At 42.3% G+C, this 22,858-nt stretch overlaps 3 protein-coding genes across 3 annotated transcripts in view; all 3 read left to right on the top strand.

Annotated features, from left to right (window-relative positions):
• Positions 1-22,858, top strand: part of LOC125314483 (tRNA-specific adenosine deaminase TAD2-like) — a 636,221-nt gene that overhangs the window by 146,726 nt on the left and 466,637 nt on the right. The window lies entirely within an intron of this gene.
• The window catches only part of LOC115729247 (disease resistance protein RUN1-like), a 1,053,956-nt gene that overhangs the window by 676,618 nt on the left and 354,480 nt on the right, over positions 1-22,858 (top strand). The window lies entirely within an intron of this gene.
• Positions 1-22,858, top strand: part of LOC115757311 — a 211,644-nt gene that overhangs the window by 151,369 nt on the left and 37,417 nt on the right. The gene's annotated exons all lie outside the window — the stretch shown is intronic.

Below are 22,858 nucleotides of genomic sequence, written 5' to 3'. Positions count from 1 at the left end.
AAGCTCTTGTAAAATCTAATGCTATGGTCTTTCTAGCACTTATTCTCATTCATATTGATTGAGAAGAATACAGGAAGCCTTGTTCTATTTCTACTTTCCAATCAATTCTCTCTACCAGCCAGAGAAAGAACTGTAGCTGGGGCTTCCGTTAATTGCAGATCTTGCTGACCAACTCTCTCTCTCTCTCTCTTGCACACTTGTCTATACTGAAAAGAAGTTGTTGTATCCCAGTAAATAAAGCTGGGGGAAATTTCAAAAAAGGGCCTTAAATGTCCTCATTTTCTCAAAAAAGGAGTTTGAAGTAGATATTATTTCAAATAAGGGCCTGAAGTGCCATCTTTATTCTAAAGAATGGCCTAATCAGGGATATTTTGATTTTTTTTATATTTTCTGATTTTTTTCGTTTTCCTTTTTTTTTCTCTTTACCTCGCTGGCGACAATGGACTGAGAGGCCTTGCTTGAGGCTGCGAGGGCTCGCCTTGCCTAGCCCAAGTGAGGGTCAGCCTCGTGGTTGCCGGCGAGGGCCGGCCCTCTCCTTATTTGAGCAGGGCTGCCCTCACCAGCAGCCAGGCCCTTGCAGCAGTAGGGGAGCCTCGTCGGCGGCTGTCGGGTCGGCCCTCGCCTAGGGAGGGCAATGCGAGCCCTTGTCTTTTGCGGCGAAGTTGCCCAGCCCACAACCGCCGATGAGGGGAAGGGAAAAAAGGGAAAAGGAAAGAAAAAAGGAAAGGGAAAAAGGAAAAAAACAAAAGGAAAATGGGAAACAAAATGGAAAACGTAGAAAGACGAAAATACCCTATTGAGGCCTTTCTTTGCAACAAAAGACTCATTTCAGGTCCTTATTTAAAATAAGTCCACTTTAGATCCTTGTTTGAGAAAAAAAGAGCATTTGGAGCCTTTTTTTTTTTGGAATTTTCCCTAAAGCTGGCTCAGTGGAATTTTTTGTGATTATAGAGGTTAATGAAATCGGAAGCATTGAAGTAGGGGTCATTGGTCGCGATAAGAACCCATTGAGAAGTTTGGTACACCAGGGATAAGGTGCACATCTCGAGATGGTGGGTACACTTATCCAGACTGACACCAAGCATAGTTTCCTCTAGACTCGGTATTCTTAGCCAGATTTCCATTTGAGAAATGGGACATCATGTCCTTCGTTAAGGAAGGAGATGAAATTAGTAGTTGATAATTTGTTAGTTAGAACAGTTTAAGCTCTTCAGTTGCAAAATATTTCAAGAGACTGATCACACCATAACCTTTTCATGCTTCTGAGACGATGAGTCTACGCAATGGTAAAATGAATTTTGTTTCCTTCTCTGTTTCATAGAACCCTGTAACATGGAAATATCATGTCTCTTCGCCATTTCCCGTCTCCTTTTCCATTCATTATCTGTTTATGACATTGTGGAGTTTCTGATATGTTGAGGTTTTATAAATATAAATGCTTAATGCTAATGTTTGGATTTGAGCTCCAAAACCTCACAAGTAATGGAGATCTGCGTGGATTGATTCTTCCTGTTGAATCCCCTCATGGCTTTGCACGACCAGGTAAGACCTTTTGGATTATGATTCTTGCTTCTGGGAGCATCACCGACATCATGTACGGTAATATGATGCAACTTTGCTGCATGTTGAATGATTGTCAGTTACTTGTGCCTAGAACAAGCGGGCTGCGTGGTGTGACCTTCTATGGTGTAGCCCGTTAAAAGGGAGGGGCGATGTTTCTTGCTGTGGTAGTGTACCTACAACTACAGATTTCCTTGTATGGTAAGTAGTCAATCGCAACGAGGACGCGATAAAGGTCTTCAAGAAGAAGTTAGACAACATCCTTGCTCTTCATTCCCGATTGTATTGTTCATTTGACTATAACCTAAGTCAAACTTGCTTTTGAACTATAATTGTGTGACTGTTTGTATTCTACCTGTAAAGCGCAAATCTGGATGTGACGTCATTGATGCTGATTCAGTGATTCTAGCATATCAAGTTTCTCTCCCGTTTTGTGTGTGATGTCAGAACAGTTAATTATTTGTCTCAAGATGTTACAAAATTTAATAATCATAGTGTGTTCAACAGCCTTCTAAGTATAGAGATCTGTGTGAATGTTATTGACGACGTTTTGCCTTATTATGGTAAGAGGATGTAGTTAAACATCTAGCATCCCAGAAGTGCCTTCAAATGATTCAGTGCCCTCTGACTAGCAATGTATGTGCCATTAACTGCTTTTCCGATCCCAGAATTTCATCAAGGGACCTGCGAAAGGAAGCATGATGCATGTCCAGATCAGTTTTTGGCCGAATGTTCATGCGTTTACTAGGGGTTTCAGCTGTGATCGGAAGTCCATTCCGTGCATTACCTTGATTATCAGATTGTAAAGATAATTGATGTCATAAACAATGTAGGCATCACTTTTCTTATGCCAATCTTTGTCATCTATATAGTCTGTAATCTAGCTTGATTTTCATTTTGAGTTTTTTGAACTTTGAGATTATTCGGGGTTTGCTGTTAATGTGTCTGAGCCTCATAATTGTGGACTATATAGTGTGCATGATCCCTAGGGATGATAAAAGAGGTAAATGATTTGCATGTGATTTGCATGGATTTCCTTGCAAGGAATTACATTGACTGGATTTAAGTTCCCAGTTATACCAACATTGTCTTAAGTACTCGATCTGATAGCAGACTTTGTCTATAATAGCTGACCATATTTCCAGCGACCAATTGTTGAAAGAATTACATTGGAGTTTCACGCAAAAGATTAGGAATATATTGGCACTGTTGAAAAATTTAAGCATATTAAACTGGCATTTGTACAATATACTTATGTTTGAATTGGTAAATTCCCCAAATTTGTCCATGCCAACTGAAAAAGTTTGACATATAGAAGGAAAAGGAAGAATGAGACTTGCAGAGAATGAACTCACGCTTCCATTGATCATCTTCACAGAGAACTTGTCTAGTTTTTCTTCATCCGAGAGCACATCTTCTCTCTTGCGTCACTACTATTTATATTACAAGAATGGATCTCAACCAATTCTGGAGCAACAGCTCATGTACAGGGAGAAAGCAGAGAGAAAATACAAAATAACAGAACGTGGAATCTTTGCCTTTGCTCATAACAGAAAGCCGTTATGTGGAATTTCACTCAACAGTTGACACGTATTGGGAATTGCAGCCGCTGGTTTTCTGGTTTTCTCCTCCTCTCTCCTTGGTTGAAGTCGTGGCACCAGAGATCATTTTCTCAACATCCCCCCGCAAACCGGGTACAGGTTTGAACCCCAAACCCAGTTTGGTTCCGAGAGTACCGTGGTTGAACCGTGACGGAACCTTGGTAAAGATGTCGAGAATCTGTCGATGACTAGGGACATACTGGACGCGTAAGGAACCCAAAGAGACCTTTTCCCTTACGAAGTGAAAATCAATTTCAATATGTTTAGTGCGAGCATGTAAGACAGGATTGGCGGTAAGGGATATGGCAGATTGGTTGTCACAAAACAGAGTTGTAGGAGAGTGCAGAGAGATGCCAATATCACGTAGAACAAAACTGATCCATGTAAGATCAGCAGTGGCGAATGCAAGGGCTCGATACTCTGCTTCAGTAGATGAACGAGAAACAGTTGGTTGTTTCTTGGCAGACCAGGAAATGAGATTGGAACCAAGGTATGTGCAAAAGCCGGTGGTGGAGCGTCCGGTTGCGGGACAGCCGGCCCAATCTGCATCAGAGAAGCCGTATAAGTTCATAGAACTTTGAGAGTGCAGGAAGATTCCCCGATGCACGCTTCCCTTAACATATCGAAGAACTCGCTTCAGTTTATGAAAATCAGCAATGGTCGGTCGTTGCATTTTCTGACACAAAAGATTAGTGGCATAGGCAAGGTCCGGACGAGTTATGGTGAGATACTGGAGTCCTCCAACTAAACTTCTGTATTCAAGTGGATTGGCAAGGTAGATGTCATCTGCCGTCGTGTGAAGGGGTTTTACACATAATGGAGTTGCTATTGGTTTGCAGTCTTGCATGTGAGCTCGTGTAAGAAGGTCAATAGCATAAAGGTCAATAGCATACTTGGTTTGATAGAGAAAAAGGTCAATTGAAGTACGTTTGGCCTCTATCCCCCGAAAATAGTGAAGCGAGCCCGGATCTTTCATGTGAAAAGAGGTACTTAGGGATTTGATGAAGTCAGCAAGCAACCGATGTGAGCTACCGATCAGCACTATATCATCAACATACAGAAGCAACAAGATTGTATCGGCGCCTTGATGAAACACAAAGAGAGAAGGGTCGGTGGTGCTGCAGAAAAAACCTGATTCAAGAAGAAAGTTGCTGAACTTCTCAAACCATGCACGTGGAGCGTGTCAAAGACCATACAAAGACTTCTTGAGCAAACATACATGGTGAGGCAAAGTGGGATCAACGAAACCAGGGGGTTGCTCCATATAGACAGATTCAGTGAGTGTGCCATGTAAAAAGGCATTTTTGACATCTAGTTGATGAATGGGCCAGTGCTTTACCATAGCCACCGATAAGACAATACGAATTGTGGCTTGTTTTACTACGGGGCTAAAGGTTTCAAGAAAGTCTACCCCTTCTTCTTGGTGAAACCCTTTAGCAACCAGATGAGCCTTCAAGCCGTCGAGGCTCCCATCCGATGCTAACTTTGTCTTAAACACCCACTTACAGCCTATGACATTCATCCGAGCTGTCCTTGGAACTAATATCCAAGTGTGGTTCATATGCGGGGCATTCATTTCCTCATGCATGGCTCGAGTCCAGCCCTCATGGGCCGTAGCCGATTTAAGTGATTTTGGCTTAGCTGGAACATTGTATTTAGCTAAGCAAGCATACCTGGGGTTTGGTTTAACTATGCCAGATCGGAGGCGAGTTCGTATAGGGTGAGCAGAGGTGTCACAGAGATGATGGATGGAAGAACTTGGTTGATCTCGGATATCAACAGGAATGCTTGGTACTGCAATATCTGCGGCAGAACTCCCCGATGCCTCAAGGTCATTAGTATGCGGTGATGGTGACAGTGACATGTCTACACCGCTCGGTGATGTATGGGACATGAATTTGGCCAACTTCCAGTACTCCACTTTCTTGTAAATGACCAGTGGGACAGACAAGAGGGTGTCGCATTGGGCTCGACTTGGTAGAATCCAGAAAGTCTACCTCATCAACCCATTTTCGATACAAAGAAGTGTAGTGAGGATAGTCGCTATTTAGTTTCTTGGTAAAAGGAAAGAAACATTCATCAAATTTCACATTTCGACTGATATATATTCTACCATCAGTAGGGACCAGACAGCGATAACCCTTATGGCGCTCACTATATCCCAGGAAGACACATGTAAGGGAGCGAGTCTCAAATTTGTGTTGTGCATAGGGTCCGAGGCGGGGATAACAAGCACATCCAAAGACCCCGAGATGATCATAGCTCGGCACTTGTTTAAACAATCTGCTGTGAGGTGAGTCCATCCGCAACTTTGGAGTTGGAAGTAGGTTAATAATGTAATTGGCGGTCAAAAAGGAATCAACCCAATATTGTAGTGGAGTTCGAGCATGGTAGAGCATAGTCGGACCCAATTCTACTACATGCCGATGTTTTCTCTCGGAGATCCCATTACGTTCGGGGGTGTAGGGGCAAGAAATGTACCGTTTAATACCACAAGTTGCCAAGTGATTCTAAAATTTGGTACTAGTGAATTCACCGCCCCCATCACATTGAAACACTTTGATTTTATGATCAAGTTGGTTTTCCACGTACTTCTGAAACGCAAGAAAAACATCATAGAAGTCCGACTTCAACTTCATTGGATAAAGCCAACTATAGCGAGAAAAATTGTCCACAAAGACAACATAAAATCTGAATCCCCGAAATGAGGTTACCGGTGATGGACCCCAAATATCACAATGTATCCTTGCTAGAGAGACTTTAGTTGCAGAATCTGATAGAGGAAAAGGTAGTGCAGTACTTTTGACAAGTTGACAACTACCACACACAGGTGAAGCTTTCTTAATGCAGCAGATCCTTTGCTGTTGTTGTAGATGCTTCAAGATCCGTGAGTTGCTATGAGCAAGTCGTTGATGCCATATCTCCTCTTCGATCGCCTTATTTCTCTCTGTAAACAGAGCCTTAGTTTCCTGCTGATCCACGCGGTAGAGCCCCCCAACTTTCCTCCCGAGCATCACCGTGGTGTTGATGCGATTGTCCTTTACATAAACACCATTTTTGTCAAACACAAAGGAGCAAGGAAAGTCATCGGTCCGCTTCGAAACCGAAAGAAGATTCTTCTTGATTGCGGGAACCACCAGTACATCATTTAAAGGTAACACATCAAGCTCAGAATGTAAGAATGCATTACCAGTATAAGTAATAGGAAGGCATGATCCATTTCCTATCATGACAAGATCATTTCCAGTATACTTTGAGAGGTTATGAATTATACCAGGATTGGCAGTGATGTGAGTCGTGGCGCCCGTGTCGGGATACCATTCATCGCCTGTAGGATCCTCAAGATGCATTGCAGCTAGAGCTTGAGGAATAGCTTCGTCTTGATAAGAGTTGTCGAACCGATACCAACATCGAAGTGCATCATGCCCCGGTCGTTTACTGATTTGACAAGCTATGCGAACTCCATCTATCGCTTTCTCAACTTGCAAGTTCTTGTAAGTTGCTGAGTTTTGAGAGGGATAAGACGTGGTCTCTTGATGCCTCTGTGATGAACTAGCATGAGGTCGAAAGCCAGGTCCCGCACTATAGGTGTTAGTCCGTGGTTTAACATGCTGAACCTCCCGCTCCCGGTTCAGACTAAATGGTCTATAATTCTGACTTCTTCCCCGATAACCATAACCACGACCTCGATTGTTGAAGGAACGACCTCTGCCATAGTTACGTCCTCCCCCGATACCACCTCTCTGTCCCATGAAAACCAGATTAGGCTGATTATGTTCTTTGCTAATTACTACCTTCGGTTCCAATTCTACATTTCTTTCTCCAAAATATGCCAAGTTAGGATTAAACTGGTTCGAGGAGTAGTTTTGCAGCCTTGCTTCAAATCTTTCTAGCTGTGATATCACCTCATCATAATCAAGTTGAGGTTTTAAGCAATACATGGTTGTTTTGAAGTTTTCATACTCTGATCCTAGTCCTTCCAAGATGCCAAAAACTTTAGTTATTTCATCCACAGGTTTTCCTATTGCATTCAACTGATCACAAATCGGTTTGTACTCCCTAAGATAATCAAATAGTTGTCTATTTCGTTTCTGACATGCCCGAAGTTTCCCCCTCAGCTCAAACTCCCTAGCTACCGATTTCTGTGTGAATCGATTCGAAAAAGTCTGCCATACCTCATAAGATGTTTCCCGACCGATGATTAGCCCAGGATATTCTCAGAAACTGCACCACTTATCCATGAAGACACCGGTTGGTCGGTTTTCACCCAATCAGCATAATCGGGATTAACCGCTTCTACCTCTTGTCCATCGACTTCAACTTGTAGCGTCCGAGAGGGTGGTGGAATTTCACCATTGATGAAGCCAAATAGCTCTTGACTGCGAAGGAATCTATATAACTGAGCTTGCCGGAGCGGGAAGTTGTCTTCAGCAAGTTTGATCGTAACGAAGTTCGCAATGTTGACATGAATAGGAAAAGGATATCGTGGTGTTCTTGCTGCCATTGCTGTGTTCTCGGTGAATGAGACCAGAATACACAGCTCTCTTGCGTCACTACTATTTATATTACAAGAATGGATCTCAACCAATTCCGGAGCAACAGCTCATGTACGGGGAGAAAGCAGAGAGAAAATACAAAATAACAGAACGTGGAATTTTTGCTTTCGCTTGTGACATCATGTAATCCGGCGGGTCGGACCTTTAGGGGTTTCAAAAAAATAAAAATTTTGGACGTTTCCTCATCCTGGGTGCAATTCCTTCGCGGTTTGCCCCAAAGAGGTTCAGGAAAAATAGATTTGGACTGGATATGGGAAAGGACCCATTTACCCTCGAAAAATACCCCATTTTTAACTTGGAACGAAGGGTATTTTGGTCATTTTACCCCTTGGCCGAATTTTGACTATTTTTGGTGGAGAAAATCACCAATTTGTCCCTCTTGACTTTCAAGACACCAAAATATCCCACCCAATAATTATTTTAACCTATATTAATTATTTTGGCTTTCTTCTTCTTCATTTTTCAAGACCCCTTTCTCTCTCTAGCTCACTCCCTCTCTTGGCCGAACTCACCCTTGCTCATTCTCTCCCTCATCGAAAATTCTTCAAACAACCGCCGGTGTCACCTTGAACCGCCGGAGCTCGACTACCGCCGTGAGCTACTCGGAGTCGCCGGATTTCCGTGGGTTAAAGCCGGTCAAGAGGAGTTGCCGGAGCCGCCGGATTAGGGTCAAAATTTTTCTTGGTTTCTCGCCGGAAAACTTGCTAAAATAGTGGTAAGTTGGTCCCTAACCTTATATTAGGTATCTAGGATGCAAATGGACTTGAGATTTGGTAGATTTGGGTGAAAAATTGGTTGTTTTTGGCCATTTTTATGCCTTGGCCGAGAATGAATATTTGGAGGAGAGAGAAAGCTTGTTCTTGCATGAATAGTAAAGTCAAGAAGATAATAGTGGTCAAAGTTTAACTATGGTTACTTTATGCCCTAACTAGAGTTACTTTATGCTATAGTTTAATCATGGTTAGGTTAGTATTTAACTCTAGTTAATTTTTGAACCATGGTTAGTTAATATATTAACTAGGGTTACTTTTATGTGATATAAAGTTGTTATGCCATGGTACTAAATAAATGTGGCATTAGTACTATAGTTTAGTACTATAGTAGAATTATTTTATATGTTAGAAAATTATTATTGTTCGGCCGTGATAAATTTCCACGTTGGTATAATTTTAATGGTACGTGATTTATAAATTGCTACGTTAGCGTAATATGGTCGCATGACGTGGATTGGATACTATGGTAGTGTTAATTGATCGGGTAGTATGAATTAATATTTGGTTTAGTGTGGATTAATCGGGTGATCCCGAATTATTAATTCTCTAATGTGAGTGAATCACGTGGTCCCGATCTATTCCGAGAAAATGAGAAGGGTCGTATTCAATCAAGTCGTCCGAGGCCAAAGTGAGCCGTATTCGTCCGATTGTCCGAGACCGAGGAAATGTGAGGGTCGTATTCAATCAAGTCGTCCGAGGCCAAAGTGAGCCGTATTCGTCCGATTGTCCGAGACCGAGGAAATGTGAGGGTCGTATTCAATCAAGTCGTCCGAGGCCAAAGTGAGCCGTATTCGTCCGATTGTTTGAGACCGAGAAAGTAAGAAAGTCGTGTTCAATTAAGTCGTCCGAGACCAAAGTGAGTCGTGTTCGACTAATTGTCCGAGACTTGATCCGGTCGTGTTCCTATGTGTCCGAGACCGAGATCCGTGGGTCGTATTCCTATGTGTCCGAGACCCTGGTATATATATAGAGCCGTGTTCCATAAAGGTCCGAGGCTCAATGTTATGAACTTATTTGATGGCGGTGGAGTAACGTGGAATATTTCCGGAGTAACGTGGAATATTCCGGGTAACGTGGAATATTTCCGGAGTAACGTGGAATATTCTGGAGCGACGTAAAATACTTCCGGAGTAACGTGGAATATTTTCGGAGTGCCGTGGAATATTTTCGGGGTAACGTGGAAATTTTTGGAGTAAGGTGGACATTTATATTATGGCCTGGTGTGCTAAAAACGGGCCCCGGGAGCACGTAGAATATTTTATTGTTAGACGGAGGCGTGGAACGCCGAAACGGGAGTAACGTAGAATATTGGAGAAGGTGTGAGAATTTTCGGAGAAAGAACGGAATTTTCTGGAATTAAATTGTGGAATTTTTGGGAAGAAAGAAGAATTATTGGAAATTGTTCACTTGAAAAATGTGTCTAGAGGCACTAGAGCCCTAATCTAGGATTAGGGGCTAGCTTATCGAGATTTTATCTCACCCCGTCGTGGGTTCGTTGTTTTTCGGACCACCCGCCTCGGCCATGAGTGTTCCGCCCAGGAGATTCGGTATTCCCTAATGTCATGGTACCGGGAGAAGATGGGAGGTTGTAGAGCCATTGGATGCGGAACAGCCACCTCAGCTTGACGAGGATGAGCTGGAGGTGAGAGATGATATAGTACCGAATAGCGAGAACGAGGCCTAGGGTAGTTGGCCTCTTGACTTTTGCTGGCTGTTTTATTTGGGATGTATAGTAGGCTTCGACCACGTAATCTTTTTGTTTTAGTGGTCATAGGCTTGTACAAAGGCCTCCGAAGCCGTAGATTTGGAAAATTGTATTGAACGTGTGGATATGTATATAAGTTTGTTTTTACCGTCCCAAGTCATCGTGATGTTAATTGTTTCTGTACGGGGATTTGTTTTTGCTTCCGCATGAATTTGTTGGCCTTTGGATCCTGGAGAACTGTACATAAGTGTGGCCAGGTGGGATGTCGATGAGCTCGCAGGGTTTGGGTCGTGACATCCCCGTTTGGAGTGGTATCGGAGCAAGGTCTGCTCGATCAAATGAGATTGAGACTTGGAGTAATAAGGAGTGATGACTTGAGGACGATTAGATATTGGGACCCTTAGGATAAGACATTGATTTCTCAATCTTGAGGATTATAGGCTTGAACTTGTATTGTATTCGAATGGTTCTAGTATCGTTTTATTTTATTAGTAAACTTGGGTGATGATATTATTGAGGTTTATAAGCGAGCAAGCAGGAAATTGAAGAGTCCTAAGTATGGATTTTGAGGTTGTACATGTGGTTGAGGTTAATAGATGATTGCTTTTGAATAAAGAGTCGGTTGGATTATATGACTATGATTATGGTTTGTCGGTAACTCAACTTGAAGAATATGCTAGAACGTAAGCAATGGATCTATGAGATGTGGCAGTCATTGGTGGAATTAGAGATCTTCTGTAGATAAGAATTGATCCGGAAACTACTATGGTACGTCGAGTAACGAGGACAATCGGGTGGTGCTTGTATTTGTGGCATTAAAATGAAAGTCGAGGGATGTGCACGCGTGAGCTTATCACTATCGGACCTAATAAACGGTTGCTTGGTATGGGACAAGTTGACGTGATACCTATAAACCGTAATGAAGCATGGTATGGGACATGTGGAACGGGACTTCCTCCGTAGATGTATGACTTGGGACAACCCGCAACGACCGGGTCCGATGAGGGCGGGGAGTGATCGTCGGGACAGAGAGGTCCGGACAAGGAGCGGCTCCTAACAGGCTTCTAAGATATCAAGGAGGCGGGAATGACCCGGGCCATAAATTGAAAGGGAAAGTCTAGGTATCGGGTTAAGTCCGATCTTGATTAAGAGACGTATTGCACTAAGTTGATCCTCAAGGTGAAATTTCAAAATTTGCTTGGCATTTGTGATGGCGCTTGGGATTGGCATGATTAAAGGCTTCGTCTTTGGGCGGTGGATGCCGTTATGTAGTTGGCATCATGTGATTGTTATGGTAAAGATCTAACCGAGAGATTAGACGGCGTGTGAGGTTCATACCCCGTTGAACCGGTATCTTCCGAAAGTGTGACAGTCTATTGTGTTCGTATTAGAGGAACATGTGCCTTTATAGTTAAAGTATGAGCGACCGACTCATTGAAGTAATGTCTTGAATGATTGCTTGATGTTGGCCTAGTTGAGGCATGCCTAGTAATTGGTGGTTAATTGAGAAATTGCCTCGTTGAGGCTGACTTGATAGATAGTCACCGGTTAAGGGTGACTTGGAACCCTTGGATAATTGGCCGAGGCGAGAGTTACCTAAGAACCACCTGGGTGGTTGATTGCTGGTGACGAGATAATGAGAGGAGCATCCTGGAATTGCTAGACTCGAGTAGATGACTTAAGTCTTTAATTCCTAGAGGGAATTGTAGTGGTTCATGTGCCATAAGAACCTAATGAGGTCGAACGACTAGAGTATGGTCACTAGATGAGCATTTTGCTCGAGTATAAAAAATATGAGAAGATTCAAGAACCGAAAGGAATCATGATAAGTGAGCAAAGATGAACCACAAGAGTATGAGCGCTTGGAAGAGCGTGTGGCTCGAGCTTGTAAGTTGTGCGAGACCCTAGAGTTGAAGGGGTCAAGAGAACCTTGAGAGGAATTTGAAATTCGATGGGTAGGCGACTCAAGAAGGAGCTGCCGTTGTTGCCCAAAGCGAGATAAGACCGCTACCGTTGATTGTGTTGTTAGCAAAGTGAGCTCGTGGGAAAGACGATAGAGAATGGAAAAGAAAATTGTTTGAAAGAAAGCTGCGGAAGGATGCATAAGAGTGAGATTGATTAAGTTTGATGGAGAGAGAGTGAATTGAAATTGCCTCCCTCTGGATTGAGGGTTTCGTGAGAAAACCTTAGAAGTTTTGGGTGCACTAAAGAAAGAAAGTGACCCTGGCGGTGATTAGCCTTAAGAGGCTATTGATGATTGGTGAAATGTCACCAAATGAAGAGTTTTCCTTGCAAGCATCGTACCTGTCTAGATCGCCTTTCTTGAGTTGTTTAATGGAAGTACCTTCCTGGGATTGCTTGAGAGCAAAGGTTATGGGGATCCTAATAATCTTGCAAGGATCCGAGGACAATCGACCAATGTGAGACAAAGTTCTCAAAGTCGTTTAAGCATATGTTAAATGTGGTCAAGGATCCTTTGAATAAAACCCGAAGTCCCCGAGTAGATTTGAATTCGGGAGCCTTATGGCTAGTTGTTATTCCTGAGTCCGAGGAATTGTAATAGATTTTAATGAAGGGAGCGGATGATTGGAAGACATATGAATAAGAGAACCCTTGCTCATGGATTTCGAGCAAATAAATGTTCATTATGGAACATGGAGCGTGCTCGCGAGAAACGGCTATTGCCTTGGCGTAAGACTCGTAATGAGAGATTGATGTTTTGTTTCTTCCGTCGTGAGGAAAATTAAGGAAGAAGTTATGTCAATTGTTTGATCTTGTTGAATAAAATAGGATTAATTAAGGATGAATCGGGACCACTGGAAGTGACATTGTGTGTTATTACCCTAAAGAGTAGGGTGTCGTTCTTAAAGGGGTGATTGGACCATGAGATGGTCGTGGAGGGAAAGGAAAGTGAATGGACTTGATAGTCCTGGTTATTTGTAATTTTATTGATTGGTTGAGCAAGCGAAAAGAGCGTCTAGAGTGTAATTACAAAGTGACTTGAGGAAGTCAAGTTGCATGTTCAAGTGTGGATTTATGGTGATTAAGGAGGAACCTCGATTCCTTGAAACCTTGTCACCCGAGGTGATTGAGTCTACCGGAAGAAGAATATCGAGTATGGTGGCATCTAAATCCTGAAGTACAAACTCTGTAGTTGACATAGACTCCAAGATTGACGTCCCGTGGAATGGGAAAGACGAGGGGGATTCGAAGTAAGAGAATGCCATTGAAGTGTATAGTTTCCTTCATGGGGAAAGAGCCCTAGTGTGGAAGGAAGAGAAAATACTAACTGTCTTAATATTAAGATTGAGTGTCAGAACCGAGAAAGAGGACACAAAACTTGGATGATTCCTAAAAGTGAAGTTCGAGAAACCGTCTTGTAGATGGCATTGAATCTTAGGACATGTCGATGTCCAGTTGAATGAATGAAATCAAGATAGGGTTGCATTAGTTGGTTGTGAAACCAAGAGGGCAAGGCAATAATGCTTCCTAAGGAAAGAATGACGAAAATGAACAAAATGTTGTATGGTCCAAGTGGAGACCCTTGACAATAGAGGGCCAAGGTTTGAGCTCTTAAGTAAGATGTATGAAGAGCAGTTTGAATGTTCTACGTCTAGTGATAAGAAACCGATGATAGTCAACTTGAGTATCCAAGTAATTGGATTGGTTGTTACCGTCTTGAGAGACGATGAAGGGACTCATTTAAGGAGTCATAAGAAACATGGACAGCTTTTAAGAGTATCTTATGGACTCTAAGGAGATGCTCGTTGTATGCTAAATGAGAAGAGAACAAATTGTAGACCTGATGTGGCAAGATTCCTCGGTTATGAAATTTGTGGGAAATGAAATCCTGTGGAGCCTTTGAGGATTGGAATGAGTGATGAATCGACTAGGGTCGATTTGAGTTGCCGAAACTTAAAGTTTCTTGGGATTGATGGATTGTTATAGACAGATTGTGGAAGGATTCCCCATGGGAGCTGTCCCATTGATGAAATGGGCTAAGGACGAGATGTAACGTGTGAACGAACGTGAAAAGAGTCTTTGAGGACTTGAGTCAAGTTGATGACTAAGCTGTTAATGGCATTATTGTTTGAATCAAAGGGATCAAGAGAATCATAATGATGTGATGTGGAAGGGAGAAATTGAGGCGTAACAAGGCAATCCGAAGATGGTTGTGCGAATAGGTTGTGACAATAAGACCTTACGAGTTGGAATGCTCAGTGTATGACTGGAGTTGGTTTGCTAATGTCCTCTAGACAAAGTTTGGGAAACATGGTTTGGTTGGAAAAAGATTTTGAATCTATATCTACCACAAGAAAATAAGGTAGTAGTTTCCCGAGAGGAATTGAACGAGAGGCAACGCTAATGTATGAAATTACTTATGGATATGAGAGCGTTGCTTGTATAAAGAAAAACCTCAACGTTATGTGAACTATAGGAGGTTGAGAGCACCGATCGCGTAAAAGGGAATTGAAGGAAAGTCACGTGGAACAAAGAGATTACCCAAGTATTATTATGCGATGCCCATATCGCTAAGGAGGGACGGATTAATTAGTGGATGCTTATAATTGAGAATTGAGCAATGTGTAATTGGTGATAGAGGGACAGATCTTCCCTCGAGAAATAAGAGATTAAACTTCTAAATTGGAAGTTTTCCAATTGGCTAGTTTGATGGCTACTTGAAGCATCAAGCCCGAAGGTCAGAAAGGAATTGAGATGTGGCGATGAATGGACTCGGACTTCTAAGGGTCGTGGAAACGAATAGAATAAGGAGGAAATCCAGACTTCTGAGTACTTGGAAAAGAAACCTCGAAGTTGAGGATAGAAACCTTGAAGCTCAATAGACGAGTGTACGAGTTCAATAGTGGAGAGGAATCTAAAGATATGACCTCATCGAAATTTGAGGGGAGAATTACGGTGTCCAATGAAATGGACTGAATGTTGGATCGGTCTTACATGTGGTCAAGGATGAGACATGCCGGCTAAGAAGAGGCATGACCTTGAAAATCGAAAGATTACTATGATCGTTGAAGGTTTTCAAATGGAATTAAGAGTAGATTACTATGAAAGTAATCTTGAACTTGCTTAAGGAGTCGAGAAGGTTACGACTCGATTTGAATAATAGAGGGCAAGTTGATAAAGGCCATGAGTCTTATGCAATGCTTTGGAAAGACCTTCAGTCCGGAATTAGAAAAGCTGGATTGTAGTGAGGTATGCATGTTATTCTTGGACCAATAGACAATTGAAGAGGTGATTTGAATACTCAAGGGCATGCTACCAACAGATTTTGCGAATGTCAAAAGGGAAGAGGAAGGTGAACATAGTGGAGGACCAAAGAAAATGAGTTCAAAGGATGAAAACCATTGCTGTTAAGGACATTATCGAAGTGTCAAATGACGACAATGACTACTTTGGAAAGCATGGTAGCGATGAGGCATCAGTACCCCCTAAAACGAGATGATTGAAGAATTGCAAATTTCGAGGACGAAATTTTTGTAAGGAGGGAAGAATTGTGACATCCCGTAATCCGGCAGGTCGGACCTTTAGGGGTTTCAAAAAAATAAAAATTTTGGACGTTTCTTCATCCTGGGTGCAATTCCTTCGCGGTTCGCCCCAAAGAGGTTCAAGAAAAATAGATTTGGACTGGATATGGGAAAGGACCCATTTACCCTCGAAAAATACCCCATTTTTAACTTGGAACGAAGGGTATTTTGGTCATTTTACCCCTTGGCCGAATTTTGACTATTTTTGGTGGAGAAAATCACCAATTTGTCCCTCTTGACTTTCAAGACACCAAAATATCCCACCCAATAATTATTTTAACCTATATTAATTATTTTGACTTTCTTCTTCTTCATTTTTCAAGACCCCTTTCTCTCTCTAGCTCACTCCCTCTCTTGGCCGAACTCACCCTTGCTCATTCTCTCCCTCATCGAAAATTCTTCAAACAACCGCCGGTGTCGCCTTGAACCGCCGGAGCTCGACTACCGCCGTGAGCTACTCGGAGTCGCCGGATTTCCGTGGGTTAAAGCCGGTCAAGAGGAGTTGCCGGAGCCGCCGGATTAGGGTCAAAATTTTTCTTGGTTTCTAAAACTTCTAAACTAGTGGTAAGTTGGTCCTAACCTTATATTAGGTATCTAGGATGCTAATGGACTTGAGATTTGAGATTTGGGTGAAAAATTGGTTGTTTTTGGCCATTTTTATGCCTTGGCCGAGAATGAATATTTGGAGGAGAGAGAAAGCTTGTTCTTGCATGAATAGTAAAGTCAAGAAGATAATAGTGGTCAAAGTTTAACTATGGTTACTTTATGCCCTAACTAGAGTTACTTTATGCTATAGTTTAATCATGGTTAGGTTAGTATTTAACTCTAGTTAATTTTTGAACCATGGTTAGTTAATATATTAACTAGGGTTACTTTTATGTGATATAAAGTTGTTATGCCATGGCACTAAATAAATGTGGCATTAGTACTATAGTTTAGTACTATAGTAGAATTATTTTATATGTTAGAAAATTATTATTGTTCGGCCGTGATAAATTTCCACGTTGGTATAATTTTAATGGTACGTGATTTATAAATTGCTATGTTAGCGTAATATGGTCGCATGACGTGGATTGGATACTATGGTAGTGTTAATTGATCGGGTAGTATGAATTAATATTTGGTTTAGTGTGGATTAATCGGGTGATCCCGAATTATTAATTCTCTAACGTGAGTGAATCACGTGGTCCCGATCTATTCCGAGAAAATGAGAAGGGTCGTATTCAATCAAGTCGTCCGAGGTCAAAGTGAGCCGTATTCGTCCGATTGTCCGAGACCGAGGAAATGTGAGGGTCGTATTCAATCAAGTCGTCTAAGGCCAAAGTGAGCCGTATTCGTCCGATTGTCCGAGACCGAGGAAATGTGAGGGTCGTATTCAATCAAGTCGTTCGAGGCCAAAGTGAGCCGTATTCGTCCGATTGTCCGAGACCGAGAAAATGTGAGGCGATTCAATCAAGTCGTCCGAGGCCAAAGTGAGTCGTATTCGTCTGATTGTTTGAGATCGAGAAAGTAAGAAAGTCGTGTTCAATTAAGTCGTCCGAGACCAAAGTGAGTCGTGTTCGACTAATTGTCCGAGACTTGATCCGGTCGTGTTCCTATGTGTCCGAGACCGAGATCCGTGGGTCGTATTCCTATGTGTCTCGAGACCCTGGTATATATATAGAGCCGTGTTCCATAAAGGTCCGAGGCTCAATGTTATGAACTTATTTGATGGCGGTGGAGTAACGTGGAATATTTCCGGAGTAACGTGGAATATTCGTAATGGAATATTTCCGGAGTAACGTGGAATATTCTGGAGCGACGTGAAATACTTCCGGAGTAACGTGGAATATTTTCGGAGTGCCGTGGAATATTTTCGGGGTAACGTGGAAATTTTTGGAGTAAGGTGGACATTTATATTATGGCCTGGTGTGCTAAAAACGGGCCCCGGGAGCACGTAGAATATTTTATTGTTAGACCGAGGCGTGGAACGCCGAAACGGGAGTAACGTAGAATATTGGAGAAGGTGTGAGAATTTTCGGAGAAAGAACGGAATTTTCTGGAATTAAATTGTGGAATTTTTGGGAAGAAAGAAGAATTATTGGAAATTGTTCACTGAAAAATGTGTCTGGAGGCACTAGAGCCCTAATCTAGGATTAGGGGCTAGCTTATTGAGATTTTATCTCAGCCCGTCGTGGGTTCGTTGTTTTTCGGACCACCCGCCTCAGCCATGAGTGTTCTGCCCAGGAGATTCGGTATTCCCTAATGTCATGGTACCGGGAGAAGATGGGAGGTTGTAGAGCCATCGGATGCGGAACAGCCACCCGAGCTTGACGAGGATGAGCTGGAGGCGAGAGATGATATAGTACCGGATAGCGAGAACGAGGCCTAGGGTAGTTGGCCTCTTGACTTTTGCTGGCTGTTTTATTTGGGATGTATAGTAGGCTTCGACCACGTAATCTTTTTTTTTTAGTGGTCATAGGCTTGTACAGTGGCCTCCGAAGCCGTAGATTTGGAAAATTGTATAGAACGTGTGGATATGTATATAAGTTTGTTTTTACCGTCCCAAGTCATCGTGATGTTAATTGTTTCTGTACGGGGATTTGTTTTTGCTTCCGCATGAATTTGTTGGCCTTTGGATCCTGGAGAACCGTACATAAGTGTGGCCAGGTGGGATGTCGATGAGCTCGTAGGGTTCGGGTCGTGACATCGCTCATAACAGAAAGTGCTCATAACAAAAAGCCGTTATGTGGAATTTCACTCAACAGTTGACACGTATTGGGAATTGCAGCCGCTGGTTTTCTGGTTTTCTCCTCCTCTCTCCTTGGTTGAAGTCGTGGCACCAGAGATCATATTCTCAACACCAACAACACCACTTGTGCAACACCACTTGTGCAATTGAGGAGTTACTAATGGCTTTACGATGGAACAATTCGATTACGGCTTATGTCGGAACTATTCGATTACGCAAGTCGCACTAGCAAGAGGACTCAATTGTCGGGAAGTGAAAACTTCGAGGATGAAATTGCAAGAATAAGAAAAGAAAATGGATATGCAAAAGGAATAAGAGCAATGTGGGCTTTGTTTAGATCTGGACTTGTGACATCCTGGTCCGCCATAACTACGCACTTTGTTTTAATTTTATAGATATAATGGCGCATGCGGAAGATTAACTAAAAACAATCAGGCGGCTATACAAGCACAAGTGAATAAAAGATAAGCGGCTGATACGCCTAATAGGGTATGGTGTTTCATGAGTTTTCTAACCTCCTACAAATATAATCACGCACACATAAACAAGATCCTCTCACAAGTTCTCTATCGACACCACCACCATGGCCAGCTATCCTCTACCACCAACCAAGGCCGTATTCCGTCACTCTTCAGTTCCATCTTCCCTGGCCAAGCTAATATGAAAAACAGTTGATCCATGAGGTGAGCTCAAGACTCCGCAGGTAAAAATCTAATAAGATAGCTAATAGATGTCAATCTCATAAACATACATGTCATACCTCACCAGGTAAATTCTAAAAAATGCTATAAAGAATACACACGGTTTTATCAGTCATGATGCACTATGTATGTAATGTATGCATGCATTTCCACTGGGCCTCACCATTTCAATTCCACCCCCAATCACGACACGGCTGGCGTGCAGGCCGGCTGGCGTGCATACATTGTGGGTCACTTCCGGCGCGCAGACTAGATTTCCACGAGACACTCAACACGGCTTCTTGCACCCGAGGTATCCCAGATTACACAGCAGGGACATCCTCACTCATTGGAGGCATCCCGATTTTCATACCGGCTTCCACAGGGCATCATCGGTAGAAACCTCAACGGCATTACTCTCTCAATTCTCAATGAAATGTTGTGACGTGATTTGCAGTGTAACCTTACCCTCGTCGGTATCTTCATCGACGGCATAGCACAGAGTTAATAGTAGGCACCCGAATTATTTACACAAGTTTCTCTACTTGACATACCAAGCACGGTTTTAAAAGTACAAGCATACGATTCTCCGACTATTTAAGACGCACGTAACCTCGAATTCAAACAGTAGGCAAAGTGTCAATTCTTCTATCTTATTTACAAATCTGTTCATGAATAGGTCACAACAGTAAATACATGAATCATTCATTCGAGCACCGCCATTCAACATAACGAACACAGATTTCACAATTATCGACATTTGCTTTTTGGCCTAACTAACTTACGTTCTTGACCTCAATCGTATATCAAGAGGCAAAGAGTTAACTAATTTATGACGACACCAACTATTAACGGTTACTCGACAAATTCACAAGTCAATTTAAACTAAGCTGAATCACTATAAGTTATCTGTAGAAATTCTCTATCTTTGAAACTCTTTATTATTCTATGATAGTAGTATTGTGTACGTTATTGCATCTGACGTTATCTCATATCTTATTAAACAATCATCTTCTGAAGGAAGCTCTAAGCTTATCCGTTTGCATTTTTGCATTGATTTCTAAGATCTTTTGAATTCATCTATTCACCCCCTCTAGGTGATAACACTAGAGCTAACAATTGGTATCTAAGCTTGATGCTCATATTTTGCGAAGTATTATTACTTCTGACATAATGATCTCTATGGCTAGCAATTTTTTTCCCACCCGAATTGAAGGAGGAAGCAACAACCGATCACCTTACTTCGAGGGAAAGGAGTATAATGACCGACAGAACAAATTCAAGGCATTTCTTAGATGCCAAGATCCACAGATATGGGATGTAGTACAAAGAGGTGTTGATCCCTCTGCAAGCACAACAAGAGGATCAAATTCAAATGCAGGGCAAGACAACTCCAATAGCAACACTACTACTCCCATTGCTACTCTATCTGCAACGAAATTAGCAAAAAGAGTCGAACTTGATGCTAAAGTGAAATTTTCATTTATAGTGTATTCTCGCCTACTCAATATAAATGTATTGCAGATTGTTCTTTTTCAAAAGCGATATGGGACAAGCTACATGTGACCTATGAGGGAACGGACAGAGTGAACGAGACCAAAATTAATATCCTCCTTGGACAAGACGAAGCGTTTAGGATGAAGCCCACCGAGACAATGAAAGAAATGTTTTGTCACACCCCGATCCTCGGGTACACCACAACCCTACTTAAATGCCTCAAGTCAGAAGGACGACATCCTAAGCATGTCATCGACCCTAGATACATTAACTATGCATGTGGAAATGTATAGACTCCTAGACAATAAAATCAAGTAGGGATAGAGAAGCAGGAACACAACAACCAACTTAGAGCAAAAGATATACATATATACCACTAGCAAATACTCCTTAACCCTACGGAGCTAACAACATACAACTGCATACTTCGGGACAGCTCTCTAAGGCTGGCAAAAGATGAAGGGGTCGCGGTAGGGTTAACTTTATATCTGCTACAAAAGAGGGGCCACAACACCCTCGTCATTCACAACTGCAAAAACTCAACAAAAATGCTCCCATGCCATCACTACCACAAGTTCTGACCATAACGAGGCGGGGAAGTAGGCACATAGTTCAGGTTGTCGTAGTCCGGCTCGGGCTCGGGGTCTACAAGCTCCCCGTTAGGTGTATCGATATCCATTAGATCCCGGACTCGGCTCGCAAAGGTCGCAAGAGTGGTCCTTCAAACCCACGGATTGGCCCGTAGAGAGCATCACCCTTACGAACGAAGCCCCGACTCGAGGGGCCTTATATAGGTAAGGAGAATTGCAACTAGACAAGGATAACATTATTGGGTACAATTATTGGATACCAAATTAACAAAACAATTCTAAAGGCTGAGGAACTCTGCTTGGATGAGAAGATAAGACAAGAATTTAGAAACTCATTGTAAGAAAGCTTCACACTCTGATATTCAAATGAAAGCCAAGTCTGGCGCATCACATGACTCGAGGGGCCTTATATAGGCAAGGAGAATTGCAACTAGATAAGGTAGAACCAGAGGTGGTTTAGACTTAAGGGCACATGTACATGGCTTTGGAAGTTCAATGGGATAGGAGTTCTTCCAAACCCATTTTTGCATGGGCTTGTAGAAAGGAGAAGTGATTTATTTCTTTGGTGATGGAGGTGGTGGTAGTGCTTGTAATGATTGGGCTCACCACTCGCAAGATATTATCTGCTTTGGACACACAGTTCTCACGATTTTATTCCTCCGAGGGCCACTCATACAACCCTTAAAAACCGCGTCTTGCAAGTCAAGGGGGACCCATAGCCATATAAACTAGCTTAGGACTCATCTCCTAAGCAATGTGGGACAAAGGATGTGGACAAGGGATGTCACATACTCTCCCTCTTAGCGGCATAGCTTCCTTGCTGTGTACCACTCACTATGGCCCTCTTATAGTCGGAAGTCGCCTTTGATACCAACTGTGACGACCTAAGCTCACCACTCGCAAGGTATTGTTTGCTTTGGATACACAGTCCTCACGGTTTTGTTCGAATTAAATTATATGGCACTCAAGTGGTCGAAACAAGAAAACTTATAGCACTCAAATGAGCATTGTACATAAATTATACCCTCCAATGATTGGAAAAGAAAAAAAAATTATGACACTCAAATGAGCTCCGAACGAAAGTTGCGATGTTCATGGTGTCCTTTTCCCCAAGATAACTATAAACAATTTCAAGTAAAGGACATAATGGACCTCTTACTTAATGATGTCTTATGCAAAATTCCAAGTTCAACTTGCCATTTGAAAGATTTTCATGCTTCCAGCACTACTCCATTTGATTGTTCAAATTCATGTAAATATACTTTCTATCATGGGATGTTGACTGAAAATTTGTTCATTTTAACAGAGCACAAAAGCTGCAAGGTTCATTCCCCAGATCTAGGAGATGCGCTTTTTTATTTAATAATTATGGGGCGCAGGCCTGCAGACACGAGTATCGTCCCATGAAATACTGTGCGAGCTCCATGGCTCAGTAAGTTCAGGCCTTTTGATTTATGCGAACACCTTGATTCAGAGTTCGTCGAATTCGCATAGTTGACTTTCAATTCTTGATTAGAAGTCCCCGAGCTCCAATGGTTTCGTCAATGCTGGGCTGCTAAGAATTAGGGATGCTCAATTAGCCGAAGATGTTGGGCTTGCACTTATAATTGATGAGTAGAACA

The sequence above is a fragment of the Rhodamnia argentea genome, chromosome 3 (assembly GCF_020921035.1).
Source record: "Rhodamnia argentea isolate NSW1041297 chromosome 3, ASM2092103v1, whole genome shotgun sequence".
NCBI classification, from domain to species: domain Eukaryota; kingdom Viridiplantae; phylum Streptophyta; class Magnoliopsida; order Myrtales; family Myrtaceae; genus Rhodamnia; species Rhodamnia argentea.
This window is presented reverse-complemented; position numbering and strand designations above follow the sequence as displayed.